Consider the following 23,163-nt stretch of genomic DNA (forward strand, 5'->3'; position numbering starts at 1 on the left):
ACACCTTCGCTTTATGTGCTGCGCTGCTGCTGTGGTGTTTTGCAGGGATCCCCCCCCCCCCCGCATAGGGAACCATTGCAAAAGGAGATCCTCCTTGATTCTCCACCTACACTTGGAAGTAGCGCGGCCCATTCTGCCACCGCCGGGCTCTGCCGCCTCCTTTCCTCGCACATGAGAACCTGGCAGGGATTCCTACTGCACCATCAATACTGAGGCAGTATTACTGGGACTCAAGGTTTGGACCCCATTTGATCGGATGCAACCTTCAGTTGGTGTGTGTGTGTGTGTGTTAGGGTTACCATACCACTTGCCACCGCCGCCCCCCTCCCCGGTAAGGAGCAGCCTGAAATGAGAGAAGGCTGCCCAGGGGTTCCTTTGGTGTTGCCTCCAGCAGCCCCTTAGAAACCCCATGGAGAAGTTGCTTTCGTAATATTCCACCAGAGGGAAAGGGGGGGGAATCCCTCCTGATAGGCGGCCCATTGGCGTTTGCCTGCCAGTTCTCCAGAGGCAAGGCAGTGCGCGCGAAGGAAAGGCAGGTGGCTCCCATACGTAATACCTGTTCTCCTGGCGCCCAATGAATCTCAGTGCTGCTGACCAGTCTCCTCCAAATGGGCACCCTCCCTCCTTCTCTCTCCCTTCCCCTGGCAGCTCTGCAAAGCTGGCTGGAGGAGGAGGAGGATGGCGGCAACATCCCTCTCCGGGGATCCCAGCTGCTCCCCCCCCCCGCCCGGAGGGAGGCCCAGCAGGGAAAGGGTTCGCTCTCGGCCAGCTGCAGAGCGGTCTTCACCGCCAAACTTGTTGCCCAGCGGCGGGAACTTTTTGCCTCCTGGGGAAGGGTGGGCGGGGCGCGCAGGCGGGGCGGGGCTGGCTGGAAGGAGCCCCTTTCATCCGCTAACTGACATGTGCTCCACAGCTTCTGTTTGGCTTTTAGGGAACACAGCCACTTTTGGGGTGGGGAGGGAAAGGAAGGGGCGGGCCGGCTCGGAAGTCAGCCAGAACACTGTTCCGCCCCAAAAATAGCCCTGGAGAAGGGGAGTAGTCGCGCTGCATAGGCAGCCCGATTTTAGAGTGAATTCGCTTGGGAGCAGGGCTTGCCGCCACCGCCATTTTGTTCACTCCTGGGCTGCCGGAGCCAGGCTCCGGCGCCAAAAGACCCCTGCCCCCGGGGAAGGCTGAGCACCTTCCTAAAAATTTCGGGGAGGAAGGCTGACGCCCTGCTGCCCCCACGAAGATTACGCCTATGTTTCACAGAGAAACTGAAAACATTTTCATTTTTTGGCTGAGACCAGTTGTCAAAGGAAAGTTTATGCAAAGCAGATGGGAATACACACTCCCTATTTGAGTGAAAAGCCTCACATTTTGCTTTGAGTTTCTTAGGTGTGCTATCTTCCCTCCCAATTTACATAGGCAGCCTCAACATTTCACTGAGTACCATAACTTAGAGTACAAAAGGCCTTGTGGGAAACACTCGAGATGGCAACACACACCATATGTAGTTAGAAGTTATAAAGAAATATTTTAGCTCATTGTTTACTTAAGCAGCCTTCAAAATATTTGGGTAATCTAATAACTCAGATAACTAGAGTGCTCTTTTCGTATGATTACAGTGATCTGAAACTATGGTGATCTTCCTTCTGAAGATGTGGCGAAAGCATGCAGAATTAATTCTGAAAGTCACAATGAACCTAGACTCCTGGTTTCCACCTCTGGCTTCCCGCCGCTGATGGGGGAAATTACTTCATCCCTTTCAAAAACGTAAGCCCAGCTTCTACTCTGAATTCACTTATTCCTTTATGAGAATATTTAGATGCTGTTACCCAGCAGTCTCTTGGATATTTTCTTTTAGTAGACAGAGAACACTGACATCCATCAGCAAAAGCCATGTTATTATATCACCTGCATAGTTACTGCTTGTACCCTCACTTCAGTTTTCCAATATCCTTTTTAAAAATATGGATGTTGGAACTGAAGACAACTTTTCAGTAATAATCTCCCACAGAAAAATTTGCAGAGAGGTTGGGGGAAAGTATCTGAAGTCTGAATTCTCTTCAGTTTTAAAGGCAGCTCAGTCAGAATAGTTTGGGCTGCAAGTCCTACACTGACACTTAGAAAAATATTCCAGAGCAAAAATATCCACGGGTACCTCTGGCAAAACATTTGTCAGATGCTAATATGATATTTGAAGTGCAACAAAATATAGTTCAAACCAAAACAAAAGTAGGAAGAACAAAGTTATCACCTGTCTTTATGCTCCTGAGGGCAAGAACGGGGATTCTCAAAGCCATCCATTTGCCCAGAAAGCTTGAGACTTTCACAGGTCTGGAACTCAGATCTGGGAATATTTTCTGGGGGTGCTGCAAAAAACGGGGGGGGGGGGGGATGAGAGATTAGCAATGATGAATTCAAAACTAAAGTACACAGGAGCACATTTTATGTTAGGAACACTACAATGCCTTTTATTATCTCCCATTAACAGAACCTCATGAACTCCTGCAAGGGAGTTAATCACCACGTGATTCTCACATGAGGCACAAACATCTGAAGCCTCTGTGATAGTTTAATTATGGAGACACTTTTTATCTGCAAAGGCACTAAAATGTCCAGTTAGCAATACTTTCTCCACAATGCCCCAAAATTTCGGTGGCTATAAAAATATGACATCTGAGATTTTATTAAAAAAAGGATAATGGCTGTAGAGGTCTATACCATGGAAGTGACACATCCATCAATATTAACAAATGGCAGGGAGGTTAGTTGCGGCAAAAGCGATAGTATCTTGTGAAAGGCAAACAAATTTATTCTGGCATAAAAGATATTTTCTAAGCACATCATTAAATAGAAATATCTCCTAAGACTGCATTCGAGAATGGAAAGAGCGATTTAAACATAAGATGAAAACCATATACATGGCCTTATTAACTGTCTTACGTGGATTTAACTTCTTCCAATTATGATAAAGCCTAACAGCTCACTTAAACCCCTCCCCAGCTTTTCAATTATAACAAAATTACGCAGGCGTTATAAATTTAAATGAATTGTGATTTTATATTAAAAATTGTGCTTATTTTTGCACACCTTAAGCTCCTCCTGCAGTAACAGTAAGTTCTGTATTCTCTCTCTCCTATCTGGATTCAGTCTTTTACTAGGAGAGTTGAGAGCATCTACTCCACTTTTCTGCGCAGGATTCTTGGTGTTTCCAACTCAGTGTCACTTTTTGCCCTTTATAAGGAACTGGGTCTCCACTTGATAGAATCTCGGGCTTGGATCATTACGATCAAATATTGGCTTCGGCTCCATTTTCGATCTCCTCCTGCTAGCCTAATGGTCCAACTTTTAGCTGACCCCTATACATCAGAGTGGTCACAGGCCATAGTGAAAAAGGTGGGTACCCTAGGTATTGATCTGGAACCCCTCTATAACTGTGGTGAGGTAGCAATCTTGCAGGTGGTAAGGAGGAGAATTTGGGATATAGAGGCACAGATCATTAATGCTGGTAGTCTTGGAGTTTGTTCTCCCTATTCATTACCCCTCCTCCCCTTGCATACCTCCATGGTACCATATATCGCTAATTTGACAATTCCAGTTTTTAGGAGGGTTTTTATGCTTGCAAGGTTCAACCTTTTCCCCTCAGTAGTGGTCTTCGGTAGATACAGGGGTGTGCCGTACAAGGATAGACTTTGTAACTGTAATCTTGGGGAACCTGATTCTATCACCCATATTCTCTTTCGTTGTCCTAAATATTTCGCTATGCAAAATGTTTTGATTCGCCCACTTCTCCCTGTGCAGAGAGATTTTCTGGATAGGGATTTAAATTTCTTTCTAACAGACAAAAGTCCAGCAATAACACTATCTGTCGCTGAATTTTTGACTTATGTATGGAAGTCAAGAGTAGTTCTTTGTAAATCTCGTAAACCATGTTAGGATTGCTTTGTATTTTGAGATATTGGGAATACTGGTTGACGTTGTTTTAGTACTATCCCTTAAATTTTGCCTTTGTTCTTGTTTATCTGTGTTATGCCAATAAAGGTTTTCTGTTCTGTATTCTCTCTCAGCAAGGTTAGAATCCCATGAGGAATCCTGGCAGGGGAGGAATTTCTCTCCATTCCCATAAGTTTCCTCTACCTCATGCTCAGCTGCTCTCAACAATCCATCTCTTCTAGAGCACATTTAGTCCTCATCGGGATGTTTTATAAGGGAGTTTGTTCTTTTTGTTAATGTATAGTCATATTTTTCTGCATAACTGAAGAATCCCTGGAGAATACCGAGAGCTCTACCTTGTTACTGGGTGGTCTTTCACTAACCACACAGGGTTAGTGTGAAGGCAGGAACATCAACAAAAGGTATATGGAATATAAAAATACCAGATGGAAGACTATGGTGATGTATGAACCAAAACTATAATATTAGTTTATCAGATCTATCTGCAATACAGTAATACGGATCCACAATTATATGAACATGAACAGTGAGATAGACAGGATAATATGATAAGATCCTGGGTGCAAACTTGTTTCAATATCCTTCTGATATCTTCTCCAGCTTGAGTGAAGACGGGGATGGCCAAACTTGCTTAATGTCAGAGCCACATAGAATAAACATCAGATGTCTGAGATCCGCAAGACATGAAGAAGTATTACGTGTTTTTTACTAGGAAATATGCAAATTTGCTTTTTATTAACATTAAACGAGACTGCCAAAATAATAACAAAAGCAGTAAAAGCCGATATTTATAAAGATATTTATTTGTCCAATGATATTTGTTTGCTAATGATATTTAGCTTTCCCAGCTGCCCTGCTGGGAGACCCACAATATGTGTGAAAGAGCCACATGTGGCTCCTGAGCCACAATTTGGCCACCCCTGAGTGAAGAACAAAGATCATAACCATACAATCATACAGTAGAAGAAAACAATAACCTCTTAATAGTCAATGTGCATATGATAAAAAGAGAGTCAAAACTGCACTAGACTGAAGTTCTATCTTCATATTGATCTTATAGATGTAAAGGCAAAGAATAATAATTAAAATATGAAATTGTCAATGCAGGTAATTTCCTCTGGTTAAAGTCAGAATAAGACAGGTTGCTTACCTGTAACTGATGATCTTCGAGTGGTCATCTGTGCATTCACACCCTTGGGATAGTGTCAGCAAGCTGCCATTATGTTGTATGTTTTATTCTGCATGGTATACTGTACTAGGTTCATCCCCCCTCCAGTTGCCTCTTGTGTAGGTGTTTACTTTCTGTTGCTAGCATACTGCGGAACTGCTAAAGGTCATCCAGCTGGAGGTGGGAAGGAGTTATGGCTTGCTCTCCTTATCATGTATTCTGAAGCCTGAGAACTGAACTAGTGTTTATGTAGTATGAACCGTTGTGTTCCCAAGGAATGGGCACTAAGACTTATCACACTCCCGCCAGCGGGAATTGGGCCCATTGGTCCTGTCTCGGTTCAAGTTCCTTTATTATGTTTCCCTTGGACTTTTGTAGTCATTACTAACAATGATTGTGTTCCGGATCTAACCATCTCTTTTAATAAATTCTACTTTGTTCATCAAACGTGGATTTACTTTGAATGAATGGGGAATCGGACACCTTGGACACCTCTGCGCCTGCACTGACCTTCTTCGGTATCGTTAGCAAGCAAAAAGGGATTTTCGTGCCCATTCCCTGGTCACGCGCCGGGCTCCACTGCGCATGACCAAGGAGGGGCACGCAGATCCCACCGGTTCCTTCTGACTGCCACCCCACAGCCTTCAAAGGATAAGATGAAGGGGTGAGAGCAGAGGGGAAGGAGGGCGGGTGGTGTGAATGCACAGATGACCACTCGAAGATCATCAGTTACAGGTAAGCAACCTGTCTATCTTCTTCGTGGTCTCTGTGCATCATACCCTTGGGAGATTATCAAGCAGTAAAACGCTTACCTGGAGGAGGGGCCAAGGCCCTATATCTGTGCTGACTGAAACACCACTCGACCCACAGCCGTACGCCGACTGAACCGTACATCAAGGGCGTAATGCTTCACAAAGGTGAGAGGTGTAGCCCAAGTCGCGGCGTTACAGATGTCTTCCAGCGATGCACCTCGCAGGAAAGCTGTAGACGTTGCCACTGCCCGCGTGGAAGGAGCTCGAAGCTGTCCTGGGAGCGGCTTCTGTGCCATTGAATAACAAAGTTTAATAGTCTCCACAATCCACTTGGATAAACGCTGTGAGGAAAGCTTCTTCCCTTGGGAAGGCAAACTGTGAGAGATAAACAGCGCTGGAGACTTACGGAAAGGCTTGGTTCTGCCCAAATAAAATAAGAGCGCCCTCTTAACATCCAGAGAGTGCAATCTGCATTCTTCCTCACTGGAGGGAGACGAAAAAAATGTAGGAAGAACTATGTCAGTACGCAAATGAAACTCTGACACAACTTTGGGCAAAAAGGAAATGCCCAAAGCCAACGAGACCCCTTGAGGGGAAACACTCAATTACGGGGGGTCACATCTAAGCGCAGACAATTCACTCACTCTACGAGCAGAAGTAATGGCTACCAAAAATGCCGTTTTCAAAGACAACAGCTTTAGACTACAAGTGGCCAAAGGTTCAAAGGGCCGACCAGTCAAAAAAGTGAGGACTAAAGCCAGGTCCCATGCCAGAGTGGGTTCACGACAAGGAGGATAAAGCTGGATGAGGCCTTTACAGAACTTCTTTGTCTGTGGGTGAGAAAAAACTGAAAACTGCGCTGACACCGCAGCTAAATAGACCTTGGCAGAGGAAAAACTGAGTCCCATGTCAAACCTGGACAAAATGAAACCAAAAATTGACCTCAAATCAGACGGGGGAGGAGGCAATTTGAGGGAGACTAAATACTCCAGAAATTTAGACCACTTCCCATCATACGAAGCCCTCGTGGAAGGTTTACAACAATTGAGAAGGACGTCATCTATCCTGTCACTAATCACAAAAAGAGTATGTTCCAGACTGTGAGTTTGAAGCTCAGGGGATCGTGATGTAAAATCTGGCCCTGTTGGGCCAGAAGAAGATCCGGCACCCGAGGGAAGTGAAGGAAGGAGCCCTTGGACAGATGAAGTAGCAGAGGAAAACAGTGTTGACGGGGCCACCACGGAGTCACCAGGAGGCAACGAGGTTTTTCCTGCTGGATTTTGATGAGGACCCGGTGAATAAGCGGAAGCGGGGGGAAGACAAACACAAAATGAGGTGTCCAGGATATTAGAAGACCGTCCCCCATGGACAAAGGGTCGATCCCCGCCCTGGAACAAAACAGACGACACTTCGCATTGTGGCGTGTCGCGAAGACATCCACCTCTGGATGACCCCAGCGGTTGAAAATAGGTAAGAGGTACCTCCAATTGAGTTCCCATTTGTGCTCTGTCGCACCTCCTCTGCTCAAGAAGTCCGCACGGATGTTCAGTATTCCCGGCAGATGAGCCGCCCGAAGAACCGAGTTCCAATGGAGGCAGTCCTCCGAGATGCTTAAGGCTAATCGGCAAAGCGCTCTGGACACCGTGCCCCCTTGATGATTGAGATAAGACATTGTAGTCGTGTTGTCTGTAAAAATCATAACCACATTTCCTTCCACTGCACGCCGAAACGACCTGAGGGCATAATGCACCGCTAAAAGCTCCAAATAGTTGATGTGACGGTTCGCAAACTGATCGTTCCACTGTGCCCCTACACACATCCCGTCCAGGTGAGCGCCCCATCCCCATGATGAGGCGTCCGTGGTGATTGATACCGTTGCAGCGGGAATCTGGAATCGAGCTCCTGCCGATAGATTGTCCTCGGATAGCCACCATCGAAGGGAGTGAAGAATGGAAGGAGGCATTGTCATAGACAGGTCCTGGGGATGACACTGGGGTTTGAATCTTTTGAGGAACCACAGTTGTAGTGTACGCATGCGAAGCCGGGCACATGTGAGGACCGAAGTGGTGGCAGCCATGAGCCCCAGCAACCTTTGAATGCGAACTGCCGAGGTTTGGCTTGATTGGAACAGTAATTGAATCTCGTGATGAAGAGATTCCGCTCTCTGAGGAGGCAAATAGGCTCGCGTGTCTACTGAGTCGGTGATGGCTCCAATGAATTGTACCCGAGTCGCTGGCAGAAGCATGGATTTTTGGAGGTTCACTAGAACGCCCAGGGACGCAAGAGTCGACAGGGTGAGGTCAATGTGGAGAAGAAGTGTGTCCTTGCACTCCGCAACCAGTCATCTATATACGGGAACACCTGTACTCCATGGAGACGAAGATGTGCCACTATGACGACCATCACCTTTGTAAAGACCCTCGGGGCGGTGGAAAGTCCAAAGGGAAGGGCCTTGAACTGGTAATGCGCATCCCCGACGGCGAATCTGAGGAAACGTCTGTGTGACGGGTGAATGGACACATGGAAGTACGCATCCTTCAAGTCTAGAGTGACCATCCATGCACCTGGTGACAGTAGTGGCAGGATGTTTTCAAGAGTGGTCATTCGAAATTTCTTGTAAATGATAAACTGGTTTAAAAATCTGAGGTCCATAATTGGACGGAGGCCTCCATCCTTTTTCAGAACTGTGAAATACCGAGAGTAAAAACCTTGATGGTGTTCTGAAGCTGGAACGGGTTCTATGGCGTTCTTTGTGGTGAGAGACTGAACTTCTTGAAGAAGGACGGGTGATACAGGTGTTCGGACAAAGTGGGAGAAGAGGGGAACCTGAAGAAACTCGATTAGATAACCATTTTTGATTACTGAAAATACCCATCTGTCTGTGGATATCGTTTGCCAGGCTTCGAGGAACGGGGCAAGACGAGTTGCTGGACTGGGGAGGGAGTCAAAGGCCCTGTTTAGGGTTCTTAGAAGACTTCTGCTTATGGTGCACAGAGTGCGCGAATCTTGGCTTGTTCCCAAAAGAGCGAGGTTGGGAGTTGGATGGTCTCTGCCAATGTTGCTCGATAGGTGATTTTGAGGAGGATGATCTATGCGACCACGACTGTCGAGACCATTGTTTAGGCTTGGTGTATTTGGGTGATGGTGAAATCCCAAGGCTACGAGACGTCTTAATGCTTTTACGGCATCGGTGGTTGAACTGAATAGACCAACACCCTCGAAAGGGAGATCTTCCACAGTGGATCTAGTATCATAGGGGAGTGACGAAGAACAGAGCCATGCGTGAGAGTCTTGGCTGCTGAATCCAAAGTGTGCTTAGCAGCACTAATCTGATGCCTAGCCAGAATCATACCTTCATTCTGAATCCCTTTGGCTTGGGAACAGAATTCTCTAGGAAGGTGTGATAAAAACTCTGACATACGTTTCCAAAGATTAAATTGGTAATGTCCCATGCATGCAGCATAATTGGAAGTCTTGATGCCCATCGCCCCTACAGTATAAAATTTTCTTCCCATGGAATCAATCTTTTTTCCTTCTTTCTCTGAAGGAGTAGAACGACTCGATTTTCCCTTGGTGGAGGAGGTGACCACAAGAGAGTTTGGTTTGGGGTGAGTAAATAAAAATTCGGCCCCTGTCTCTTGGATCCTGTACATGTGACCCAAACGTTTATTGGACACGGGTACTGAAGAAGGATGATCCCACAAATCTTTTGTCGTCTTTAACATAACTTTAGTCATGGGCAGTGCCACTGAAGACGGCGTGCTGGACTGCATAATATCGAAAACGGTGTCATCGACCAATTGAGATACCAGAGTGGGGGTCATGGAGAGGTCCAATGCCATCCGTTGGATAAAATCACCATACGACTTGACATCCTCTGAAGGTGAAATGGGGAGATCGGCCTCAACATCCGGAGGGGGTGATGGGAGGTCAGCATCATCTGCTGGATTAGAGAGTTCATCAGAGCTAGAGGAATCCCCCGAAGGCTCGGAAAAGGGAACAGGCATTATCGGTACCGATGGTACTTCCGTCGGTATCGGTGGAATCGGTGGCGGAGGCAGAGCTGGAAGCGGCTTGTGCGTCAGCTTCTAAGTCCTTGACCCCAATGCTGATTCTCAGTACTGAGAGATTCTGGATGACACCGACTGACGATCCCAATCCACTGGAGGGTGGGGTGGGGGAAGTGCCCATGGCATCGTTGGTGGATAAGGATAGTTACCATAAAGGTACCGCCACTGGCGCTGATCCCAAGTTAAGGGAGGCGAAGGTTGTGGTCGGTGTTGATCCTCGATGCTGTGCGATGGCGAACATGAGAGAGACTGATGGCCGGAAAGGTCGATGTCTGACAACGGTGCCGGTTGAGTGAGATCAAAATCATGATCGGAGTCGACAGGCCGAGTGTGTTCAGAAGGACTTGACACTGGAGCATGACCTTGACTAGCAGACACAGTAGAAGCTATTAGAAGAGGCTGGGTCTTAGAGCCTTTCTTATGCTTTTTATGCTTCTCTTTTGTGCCTGTGCCTAGCTTCCGGATCTTGGAAGGTATGGCAATATCTGACCCCTGCTTCCGGATCTTGGAAGGTACAGGGATATTGGACTTGTGGGTCGATACCGACCATTTCGGTGTCGATACATCGATGAAGACAGTCGATGTCGAAGTTCCTGAAGTGGGAAGAGGAACGTCCGAAGTTGTTGTAGACATCGAAGCATGCCCAGACGTCTCCAGAGGAGAAGTAGATTGTGGCGAAAGGGCTTTCTCCATGAGTGCCCTATGTAGCCGAGCCGCTCTATTTTTTCGCGTTTGATTAGAAAAACTTTTGCAATGAGGGCACGAAGAAACACAGTGTGATTCCCCAAGGCACAATAAACAACAAGAGTGTCTGTCGTAGGGGGAAATCTTAAGTCCACAGGACTTGCACCATTTAAAGAAGCCCCACCGCGCGGCCATAAGCCGGCGGAGAGGAAAACCTTCTTTCCAAAAGTTGGACCCGAAAGAAAAAGCTCTAACTAAAGGAAAAATAAAGAAAAATGCTAACTAACGCAAGAAAAGACAAGGCCAAAGGCAAATACTTTACCGACCGAAGCAAGGCATCCTACCAGCGCGGCGGTCAGAAAAGAACTGGCGGGATCTGCATGCCCCTCCTTGGTCATGCGCAGTGGAGCCCGGCGCGTGACCAGGGAATGGGTGCGAAAATCCCTTTTTGCTTGCTAACGATACCGAAGAAGGTCACCGCAGGCGCAGACTATCCCAAGGGTGTGATGCACAGAGACCACGAAGAAGATTGAGCCCCATCCACATCAAAACAGTGCTCCTACCTTCACCAGCATGGTTGTACTTCTCTGGAATAGACACAGACAGAGATCATATCTCCATCATAAAAGTTAGGGAGTGCCTGAGAAACAGGTGAAGAACATACACGCTAACAGACTGTCAGCAAGCTGCCATGGTGTTCTGTGTTGGTTGTATCTCTGTACAGTTGCTCAAACCCCCCCCCCTGCCTGTACGCCTGTATTTTACTCTGCTGTAATGCCTAAGCCTAACAACTGGAGGATGTATTGGGGGAGTATGCTTTACTGCCAGCTTGTTGCTTTTAGAGCCTGGGAACTGCACCTGTATTATGTCTGGAGATAGCTTGGTTCTCAGGGAATGAGCGCGTACCCGTTTCCTTTCACCCGCCAGCGGGAAAGTGCCCCATTGGTCCTGTACCTGGTTCAAATCCCTTTATCTTGTTTGCCCTAACCGTTTGTAGTCAGTTCTAACAAAGAACGTGTTTGAGTGTCTTTCCAATGCTTTGAAATAAATTTTGCTTTTCTTCAAAACGTGGATTTATTCTCGATGCTTGGGGATCCAACACAGACATGTGAATGTTTTGAAAACTATGGTATATCCATTCCAGATTTGTTTAGCTGTACATGCAGCAATATGTGCAAGTATTACAATCTATAGAACTATCGTAAGAAATCCTGATCATTAGGAACAAGAGAAAGTTCTCAGCTTTTTCTACCGAAAAAACTGAAGATTGCTAACAAGAGGTCTTATTTAAGGCATTCCATAGCAGCAGGAAAAATCCTGCCCCAGCAAGGGTGTTAGAAACAATCTATCTTGCTCAAGATCTCTCTTCTTGATGAAATTTGGCACAAGATGATGGGTCAAAGAAGACAAAAAACATTTTTTTTAATAAGAACATCAGTGGTTCTCTTGGCAGAGGGAATGTTGTCTTAATTATTGAACCACAACACTTAGAAAATCAAAGTGGCCCTTACTGTGTCTGTCCCTAAAGATCAGTATGAAATGCAGCTGATATTAACACTAATGAAGAATTAGCTACGTTCAGATAACTAAAGATTATTGGAGAATCAAACCAGCACAGCTATGTGACAGTACTTTTTTTTTATGCTGTCAACTTGCAGCAGATTTATTGTGACCCCACAGGGTTTTCAAGGCAAGAGACAAACAAAAGTGGCTTGCCATTGCCTACCTCTGTGTACCAACTCTGGAATTCCTTGAAGGTTTCCCACCCAAATGCTAACCAGGGCTGACACTCCTTAGTTAGCTTCCAAGAGCTAACAAGATCTATCCAGGTCATGGAACACAGTTCATACCAATCACATATCATGGGAACTAGAGTTACATGTGTGTAGCGGTTAGTCTGGTGTAGTGGTTAGGACCGTGGACTCTAATCTGGGAGTACCCGGGTTGATTCCCCACTCCTCCACAGGCAGCTGCTGGCATGACCTTGGGTCAGTCACAGTTCTCTCAGAACTGTTCTGGAAAGAGCAGTTCTCAAAAGAGCTCTCTCAGTCCCACCTACCTACCAGGGTGTCTGTTGTGGGGAGGGGAAGGGAAAAGATATTGTAAGCAGCTCTGAGACTCCTTTGGGTAGTGAAGGGTGGGGTATAAATCCAATCCTCTCTTCTATATATATTTTTAAAAAACACATCAGCCTCAACCTCTTTTTCCATTACGTATTTCTTCCCTCAGCTTAAGGCTCACCGTCAGAATTGTGTGTAGTTATGGCGCTGGAAGCAGAAGAGGTAGATGCATTAAGGATGGCTGAATTGGTAGTTACAGCTGAGGCAGAGAGACTTTTTGTAGCTTTTGCTTCAGCTTCTGTAATGATCTCCAGTGTACCAAACTCACTTAATCGAAACTGCAGGGGGAAGGAAAGAAAAGAAAATGAAGTAAACATGCATCCAACAGCTGCAAACAGGGTTTCAAAGAACAATAAAGTAAAAAAAAAGTTAACAACAAAACAGGTAGATTAAGACTGAAAGGCAGGACTGACAAAGAAACAGCACTGAACACACTGATGGCAGCAACGGCTAGGACACCATGGACCAAGATGAAAAGAGTTGATCAACTTTAGGGTTTGTGCAAAAAGCGACCACTGGGATAACATGAATCAAAATTTTTACAAGCATAATTAGGAATGAGTACACACACATTCAGGGTTCTTCACAAACGTAATGGTAGTAAGACTAGAATCAGTCAAGATCAAAATCCTAATAAAGGAAACATCCATTCTAGGCTTCCCCCAAGCCCCCTTATAATACTTAACCCCTATTTGACAAAATTCAAACTATTAGTTCCAACTTCTTTGAACAATCCAGTCAAACTGAAGCACGTTAAGACCACTGGCTTAAGTGTGGGAGAGATGCAGCTCAATCCTGTGCATGTTTGTTAGAAACCACTGTTGTCAACTGAACAGAGGATTGCACCCCTCATCCTCTGAAATCAACAAGCCTTGAAAGTGCTTCACTGTGACTGGATCATGCCCCCAGCACATCCATGGCAGGAGCAAATAAATAGCTCTTTAGGTATTGAGAGGCTTAGCAGCTAAGGAAGGCAGAAAAAGATTTCAAAAGACATAAATGTTTGAGGCCTTAGAGACTAAAGGACACTTGAAAAGTAAGCGAGCGTTTGTGTGGCATTTAAGTAATCTTAAGCACTTTGAAAAAACACTAAATATTGTTATAATTGTGTGGTTTGTAAGGCAATTGCATGACAACAAGGCATCATTTTGATTTCAGTAAGAGCAAAAATGCAGCCCAGCCAGCCTGTTTATCAATAATTATAGTCTCAAGTACATTTTGCTTAATAAATGGAAAAACAACAATAGAATTAAAACATGTATGTCAAGTGTTCCTTAAAAACACACAGGTAGATTTTCCATAGAAAGGTTACAATATGAATCTCAGTGCAGTTATGATACAACATTAAAAACAGAAGTATATTAAATATTGTATTGGCCAGGATTTCATGTTGACAATGCATTGACGTTGTTCCTTTTACACTGACCATTTAAAGATCAGGCAACAGTGATCAGAAATTACTCTGATGACAGAGTGGTGACTTTTAGGATCATCAATTGTTAACTGCTATAAAAAAGGTGATATAATTTAATTATATCTAACCCAGATCAGTGAACTGGAGGAAAAGATCTGGGTGAGGAAAATGTACTCTGCCTCTGAGGAGACACTATTGATTCTCAGGATAACCTGTATCAAAACCCTTTAATATTATACAATAATCTGGAGGGGGGAGGATTTAAGTGATGAAAATTTTTTAATGTAAGTAACATCCTATTAGCAGATGGGGCTAAGGTTAGTGATCAAAAGGAATTTCATGTTCCAAATCAATATGCCGCTAAAAACCAGCTGACAGGAGACAACATCAGAGGACAGCTGTTGTTCTCAAGCTTCCCAGAAGCACCTTGATGGCCATTGTAAGAAACTGGAGGGCAATCCTAAACAGTTCTACACAGAAACAAGTCCCATTTTATTCAATGGGCCTTACTCCTAGGAGAGTGACCTGGATGCTGGACTAAATGGGCCCTTTGCCCGAGCATAGCTCGTTCAAAAAAGTCTGCATTTAAGAACGGATGTTCCAACAAACTATCTTCAATGTGATGGCCGTCACATGACATTTAGAACTAAATTTGCATCCAGTAACACCTTAAAAAGACCAACAAAATGTTTCAGGGTATAATCTTTTTGCAAGGCAAAGCCCACCTTGTCACATACTTAGATGAAGTGAGCTTTGACTCGTGATAGCTGGAACTCAAATCATGAAAGTTGGAATTCAAATTTTGTTCTACTGCTACAGACAAACACAGCTACCCACTTGAAATTATTTTTACAAATGACATTATAGATTCACTGTAATTTCAGTCTTCAGTCCAGCACTTCTGGACAGTCCAACCAGCCACAGATTATTCTATGATCACCTGCTGTTAGTTGTGGTCACCAGCTTCGAATCCTTAGCACCACATATCCAGATGTACACACAGAACCTCAATGAAACATGGGGCTAGGGCCTTGATGGTATGTTTTGTTTCTAGTTATTGCACTCTAAAATAATATCCATAGCTATTGCTTGGCAGTCCAATAGAGATGGCACACAAGTGAACTGATCCATCAAATGTTGTCAACTGACCAAGGCTAAATAGCGCTATCCCACAAAGCCACATATGCCATTGCACAGGTGGCAGCCAAGGAGAAAAACTGATCAGTGAATCATTCACATATATAGAATCTAAGAGCAGCCATTGTGGAGCAAGCCAATAGTTCATTTAGTCCAGCATCCTGTTTCACACAGTGGCCAACCAAATGCCTTGGAAAGCCCACAAGCAGCATGTGGAAGCTAAAGCCTTCTCTTGCTGTTAACCCCAACCCCAGCACTGGTACTTAAAAGGTTTTTTGTCTATGAACATGAAGAAATCCACTTAGTCACTGTCGGTAACTATCACTGATGAACGCAACTTGTGTGAATGCATCTAATCCCCCTTTAAAGTCAGCATAACTAGGGGCCATAGCTACATTGTGTGTAATGAAGTTCACAGTTATACTTTGGGTGCTCTGCATTCACTTCTCATCAATTCCACTGTGTGCCTGTAAGTTTCAGCATCGGGGGGGGGGGGGGAGTCATCTCTAGCCACTTCTGCTACCTGATGCATAATTTTATATAAAAACCTTATCAAATTTCATTACAAATTAAAGACATTCATTGCATTTTTAAAAAAAACCTTTTTTTCATCAGCCAAAGTACATGTCTTCCAACTGTTTGAACGCGAGATGGGATTTTCTTAATTTCCCCCCTCCCACTGCCAACTTTGACAACTACATCCAGTACCAGAGATACTCTGACCCTTGAGGAGAACAAGTGTTGGGTGGGGCAGGTGTGGTATACTGCAGGAGGAGGCAGAAAGTTCCCTTCTGCAAGCTGAACATTCTGGATCTAGCCCACTGTTTCACAATGTCAGTTAGTTAAGTAATTATAGCAATTAGTATGAATCAAACCTGTTGATGATTTAAGTATCCTTTTTGCTGTTGTAATAAAATATTTATCACTTATTTGACAATATCGGACCAAATCTTTTTTGACTAGTCAAATATTCAATCCTCAACCTTAAGAGCAAACTAACAAATGGCATCCTCTGCCTCAACAACTACTTCCACTTGGATTTGTCTTCTAAGTAAAGTGATTTTGTGTGGTTGAAAATGCATAACCCTAGTCTGTTTTTATGCAGAGAAAGTTAAGTTATGTTTCTTAGCTGATCTCATCTCCAGAAACCCCAGATATGAGGTTTAGAAATCTAGCAACTCCAATCTCAGTTTGCTTTTATTACCGTGGCTGCAATTCACATCACAGGGTCAATACATTTCACAGCATGCCTTTTCTCTACCCTGACAAAAGAACATTTTGTAATGTCAGTCAGTCAACCTTTATTGGCATAGATACATTTGGTAATGTAACATGCTACTAAGTTAGGGGCTTTGTTTACCCTAATCCCCTTTTTCCTTACTTGTATGTTGCTACCCGGCAAGGTGGCAATGCCGTCTTTCCAGTCTAAGGCACCCATAACATCGAAGTCTGCAGTCTGGGCGATGGCTGGTTTTTTCTCCGAGAGATTCTGTTCCATCTTTCAGCTTAGTCTTTGTTTTTTTAAAAAAAATTTAAGAAACAAAACTGGGCTTGAAAAACAAAACAAAACAGGTACAAAATCAACACGCTAGTTGCTGACATTCACCATTTAAGAATGACTGTTTTTTGCTTTCAAGAGCGAAAGGCTTCCAAAGATGAAATAGTGTCAACCTTCCCAACAAGGCACATGTCCATGCTGAAGTCACAGGTGTTAAATGGTATGTTTGGTGATGTACCTCTCATAGGCTTCCTGCATGTTTGGAAGTTTGGTTTGTGCAGCATTGATGCTCACCCTACTGTAGAACAGGAGGTCAGTACATTTATAACTTCAGGAAGGAACCATAGCTGGTAGCTCACACCAGACTTTCCATAAATGAGGACCTTTTGCATCTCCAGAAAAGAAGCCATCTGCTCAAAACCTTGGAGAATCTCTGCCAGAAAAGGTGGGCACTGCTGGCTTAAGTTGGCTTGTCAGTCTGACTCAGTGAAATACTTAACCAGTAATTCTTAAACTGTGTGCTATGAGAAACAAATTAATGAAATGATTAAGAGCTCCTCTAAAGGCAGCATATCCATCCATGATAACTCACTGCTCTCATCTTGCCTCCTACCAGTCTCTTCTAGCAGCAGAGTTTGCTACATCTCTGCACCAAGTATAACTAAACCATTCCAACTTTAAATCAGGAAGAATGTGTGCCTTCACTATTCTAGATCTGGGAAACACTGACCAATACTCTAAGGATTTGATTCAGCAGCTTTTCTCCTGGTGAGAGAAAGGGAGTAAAGGTCCCCTTTGAAAACCCAAAAAGGCAATGCTAACAATCACTGGGACCCGCATGTACAAAAGATGTGTTGGATCGGTGTTGAAAGGAGAAGAACTGAGTGAGATTGAGCAAAAAATCTGGCTGGATCTCAGCCTATATTCCAAGTATACAAACTCATACGTTCAAATAACCACTTCAGAGCTTGTGGACCTATTTCTAAGATCCTTTCTACATGGCCGCTACTCTGCTAACAGCCGAATAGCTATTTCATACTGCAAGCTAACAGCTTTCATCACATGAGAACTTCAGCTTATAATCATAGTAATTAACAGTGCAAGCCTCAGCAGTGTTACACCTTCTAAGTCCATCAACTTTGGTGTACTTAGAAGCATGCAACTCTGTTTAGGATAGCAATATAAGTAATAAAGTCACGTGACAACAAACTATCCCTATGCCACCCTCAAAATCTTCTTCATTAGCTAGTCCAAAACACTCAAGAACAAGGATTGGTCCCACGTAAGACTTTGAAGACTGTAAAATGAACCCCCCCACCTACACACTTAGTCACAGTATTTGCTTGTTTACAGTTTGTATTCATGTCATGTAATAATACAAAACAGCATAATCACTTTATGAAAGATCCCTATGTTTTATCTTGGATTAATAGACCAATGCATCAGCTATTTTAATAACTGCATGCAAATAGAAATGATTGCAACAAATGCAGAAAATACAACTCATTCAGCCTTTAATTGTTAATTATTTTAAGCTGATGAACTGTTACAAAATGTATGTAAATTTTTCAAAAATTTCAATTGGATTTTTTTCCCTGATTAATCTAAGTTTATTATTCTCCAAACTATTCAACATATAGGCCTATTCATCAGACAGCTGTAACTGGCTACTCTTTGCAAGACTAGGGTTGCCAACAGGCTTGAGGGAAAATGTCCTGCCCCTTTAAATACAGGCTTAATGTGCAGAAATGGATAATTGAGTTTTTCATGGTATGGAGATAAATACTAGTAAAGGTAAAGGTTTCCCTTGCTCGAAAAGCCAGTCGAATCCAACTCTAGGGCTGTCCAAAGACATTTCTGTGGTCATGTGGCCGGCATGACTAGACTCCGAGGCACACAGAACGCTGTTACCTTCCCACCGAAGTGGTACCTATTTATCTACTTGCAATTTCTTGCTTTTGAACTACTAGTACCTGGTGCTAAATAACAGGATGTTTTTTTTCTCTCTCCAGCCAGTTAGGGGAATGGTTCAAAAATACTGAGTTAAAGAGAAGCAGCTGAAGTTTTTGAGTAATATTTAAGGGCAACCCCTACACAGAAGAAATTATAGTAGTCTAGCAACAACTTTACAGTTGCATGGATCAGCACAGTCAGGCTGACTCCAAAATACATTTTTAAAAACAAACGAACAAGGGGAAACTAAATGAAGAAAAATTTAGCAACAATATTAGTCTGCTTCTTCAAGAAGACTGGGTCTAAAAACACACACCCACACTCTTGACTTCTACAAGAGACAGCCTTTCCCCATCCAGAGTAGGCACAGAAATTCCTCCAAGGACATCAGGCTTGCCAACCAGCATTACATCGGTTGTCTGGACTCAGTTTTCACTAATTGTCCCTTAGCTATTCCAAACAAAGCATCTACGAACTGGCCTTGGACTGCTATTTCTTGATGTTTAGTTTCAAGTTAGCCTTTATTGGCATAAATTAACAGTACAAATTATACAATTTTAGGAAACAGTTAAAACACCTATAAAAATCTATGATTCGATATTGTGCAATTAGGAGCTGATGAGGATGTTATGTCTCTAGGAACCTTTGGTGCAGCTTTAAAGCTAAACAGAGAAATTTAGCCACCTTCTCAGTGATGTCGGGACCGAGATCTTTTAAAAGTCTGTGGACCTTGAGTGCATCAGAACAATCCGCCATACTGGTTAGGATAGAATGTAGATAGATATCCCTTAAGTCCACATACAGATTACAATGCAGGAGAACATGTGAAATAGATTCCACACATTTCTTTCTGCAGGGGCAGTATCTGGTTGAATGCAAAACCTTGTTAAATCTGCCATATAAAATGGCATAGCATTACACCTGGCCAGGGTAAATGCTCTACTTTGTTGCGGGACCTGCAGAGAGGATAAATATGAGGCCATCTTCCCTGTAGTTAGGGGGATCTCAAAGTTCAAGGTGGAGCAGGTTTTATTTGCTAGGCTGTATAATTTCTGGCGCTCAGTATCTAACATCCTGATTTTAATCTGATGAAATGCAGCAGCAAAGGGCAACATAAACAGGGATTCTGAGTTAAAGAGAAGCAGCTGAAGTTTTTGAGTAATATTTAAGGGCAACCCCTACACAGAAGAAATTATAGTAGTCTAGCAACAACTTTACAGTTGCATGGATCAGCACAGTCAGGCTGTGATTTGTTTCTCGATGTGTGCTGACCAGTTTGATACACTGAGCTCCGAGAGCAGAGGTCATTTCGGGGGGGAACGCGGGGGAACGCAGTTCCCCCAGGTGAGGTGCAGGGGGCGGGGCACATGACGAAGCCCCGCCCCCTGCTTCCGGCCGCCCTGCTTCCAGCCCTCATTCAGCCAAGAGGAGGCAGGAGAAGAGGGAGGGTAAGTTGCTTCCTCCCCGCCTCTCCCCACCCCTGCCTGCCTGGGGCCAGGGAGGGCCTTGGCGGGGCTTCCTCGCACTCCCGCTGGCCTTGCAGGTCCACCGCCGGGCCCCTGATGTCAGGGGGTGTGGCATATGCTAATGAGTTATGCTAATGAGTTCCCCTAGCTCTTTTTCTACAAAATGACCCCTGTCTGAGAGCATGTGATATATAAGGCTCCCTTGCTTGACATTGTAATGTAGGCGAAGCCAATATTTAAATGTCATAAGCCATGCACAAGTCTCAATCAAAGATGAGCCAGTTCCAAAATATATGACTGCATTTGAGACACAATTTGGCAAGGCCATGATTTTCCGCAAGAATTTGGATTGGACTCGTTCAATGGCACAGTCAAAGGACCTAATCCAGATTGGAATACCGTACAGTAGCCGAGAACTAACTTTGGACTTGAAAATTTTAATTGCAGCTGGCACAAATTGGTTGCCCTTACAATTAAAAGTGCTATAACTGATGCGCTGATGCTAGCAGCCTTTACCGCATATTTACAATGGGTGGCCCAAGTTGCATTGTATTGGAAATGAATACCTAGATATTTGTAATGTTTGACTTGTTTCATCTCTTTACCATTGATGGACCATTTGTACAGTCTCCACTTTTTAGAGAACACTACGATTTTGGACTTATCATAATTCAGATGAAGCTTGTTGTTTGTAAAAAAAGTAATGCAGCAAGACAACAGACATCTCAAACCAACTCTAGAATAGGATAGCAACACTGTGTCATCGGCATAGAGTAGTAAAGGTACATGTATTTTGCCTAGTTTGGGACTGTGGCAGTCCATATCAGAGAGCTGAGCAGCAAGATCATTAAGAAAGATGTTAAATAAGAAAGGGGCTAGGATGCATACCTGTTTAACACCCTTATTAGTGGCAATCTTTGGTGTCAAGATGCCTGCTGGCAAGCATTTAATCTGGCAGGTGTTAAGAGTGTAAAGTTGTTTAATGAGCAGGAGGAGTCTCTACTTTTATCCAAAGGAGGTCCCTATCGACTGAGTCGAATGCACCTTTCAAGTCCAAGAAGGCTGCAAAACGTTTCTGGTTATTCCTCACAGTGTGGATGTCAACAAGATGGGATAAAGTAATACAATGGTCTAAGGTGGTCTTCCCTTTACAGAACCACAGCTGTTCGGGACCTAGAATTTTTTCTTGTAACATCCAAAGGTTAAGCTCACCCAGTAGGTGTTTAGAGTATAATTTGCCTATGATAGATAATAGGCTAATCGGCCTATAATTGGTAGGATTTGTGTGTTCATCTTTTTTGCATAGCGGAACCACTATAGCGTTCAACCATGCCGATGGGATTATGCCTATCTATTGATGTAAACAAGGATGCGAGCAGAGAGGCCCACCAGTCCGGGTCTAATTTTAAGATTTCTGGAGGAATGGCATCCGGGCTGGGGGCTTTCCCTGATTTCAATTGGACGATAAGTTCTTTGACTTCAACCGCTGACACAGGGGGGTAGGTCGACTAAGAGGGGCGCTGGGGACTCAGTACAGGATGGCGCTAGGGACTCAGTACAGGATGGTTCTTGATCAAACAAATCGGAAAAATTGTTGAAAACCAATCCTGAACAAAAAATCCTGATTTAAAAAATCGGAAAAACCAAACATGAGAGGAAATAGCAGACATAGAAGGATCATTAGCATGAAATGCACCAGATACTATAGCACAGAATTTTTTTTGAGTTATTTAAAGTTGTAGCATGGTATAACTTATCCCACCGGGTTTGGAAATAGTCGGATCTCTTTTTTTTATGAGTTGGTGCAGTTGGTTCTTGAGATTAAAATATTCTGGTGGGAGGATTGGGGCCTGCGAGACATGAGTCTGTAAACATTACGTAATAATGTTTTTGTTTGTTTACATTCTGTATCAAACCATGAAGAGTTTGTGAAGTTGGTAGCCCCCCTACCTAGATGATGTTTAGTTAATGAAATATAGACTAGGTATCATCAGCATACCGACAACATCCATACCCAAAAACTAAGAATGATCTAATTTACAGACCTAATACAGATATTAAAAACCATATGTGAGAGGACAGAACTATGCAGTACTCCACAAACAGCAAGCTTTTGGTTTGGCATCGCCAAAGGCGAATCCAATCAGGCCAAAATGACACTATGGCAGATGGTGTGTAAGGGGAGTGTTCTTTTAAAAATCCTGTTCAGGATTGGTTTTCAACAATTTTTCTTTAATATTTTCAGAGCTCTTCTCGCAGAGTATACAAATGTTAGTTTCAACAAAGGCAGTACTTGAAAATGGTTGAGGTAAATCCATCAAGAGATAAATCACACAATTATCTGGTGCACACAATTATCTGGTAAATTTTTAAGTCTTCTCTGTAGCTTGTATAAATGCACTAAAAATCATAGTAAAATATAATAAATTTCTTTATCAACAATACAGCCAAGATAAGCAATAAAACAAAGCCAAAAGTGCAATGAAAGAAGAGAACAAAAATCATGCTGGGACCCATCTTGAAAAATTAGGAAAATCTTGTCATACAAAATAATTATTCCTTCTTAAAATAAATTATCTTTAATTTTTATAACCAAAAACACTTTCTGTGAGTCTGGAATGATTTAGGGAAATGGGGTTAGGTCAGGTTTTGTAAAGGGCCTATCATAAATTAAAGTTAACACACTAAGTTAAAGCCCAATAGCTATTTAAAATGAAGTGAATAAGCTGTTTAGCAATTTCTTCAGGGCAAGTAATTACATGACAGAAGTACTGGCTGGAAGCTCCTCTTTCTACTTATGAGTAACAAGGTGCTTTTAAGGCCCTGCAACTATGAATCTGGAGTTTCCACCTGCTATCCCAGAACACCATATGTCGGTTATAATGATAGGCTGAATCTCAAAACAGGCTAATTTTGATTTCCAATACAGCTATACTAGGAAATGTGGGACCTACATGGAAAA

The 23,163-nt window shown here is 43.5% G+C and overlaps 1 long non-coding RNA gene across 1 annotated transcript in view; it reads right to left on the minus strand.

Moving 5' to 3' along the window:
• Positions 1 to 23,163, minus strand: part of LOC107121098 — a 45,356-nt gene that overhangs the window by 1,939 nt on the left and 20,254 nt on the right. The window contains exons 2-3 of the long non-coding RNA XR_001482848.1: positions 12,855 to 13,011; positions 2,240 to 2,354 (exon numbers count right to left, since the gene is read on the minus strand). This is a non-coding gene — a long non-coding RNA (uncharacterized LOC107121098). The remainder of the gene's footprint in view (positions 1 to 2,239; positions 2,355 to 12,854; positions 13,012 to 23,163) is intronic.

The sequence above is a fragment of the Gekko japonicus genome, unplaced genomic scaffold, assembly GCF_001447785.1.
Source record: "Gekko japonicus isolate JY-2015 unplaced genomic scaffold, Gekko_japonicus_V1.1 scaffold344, whole genome shotgun sequence".
Lineage (NCBI taxonomy): Eukaryota > Metazoa > Chordata > Lepidosauria > Squamata > Gekkonidae > Gekko > Gekko japonicus.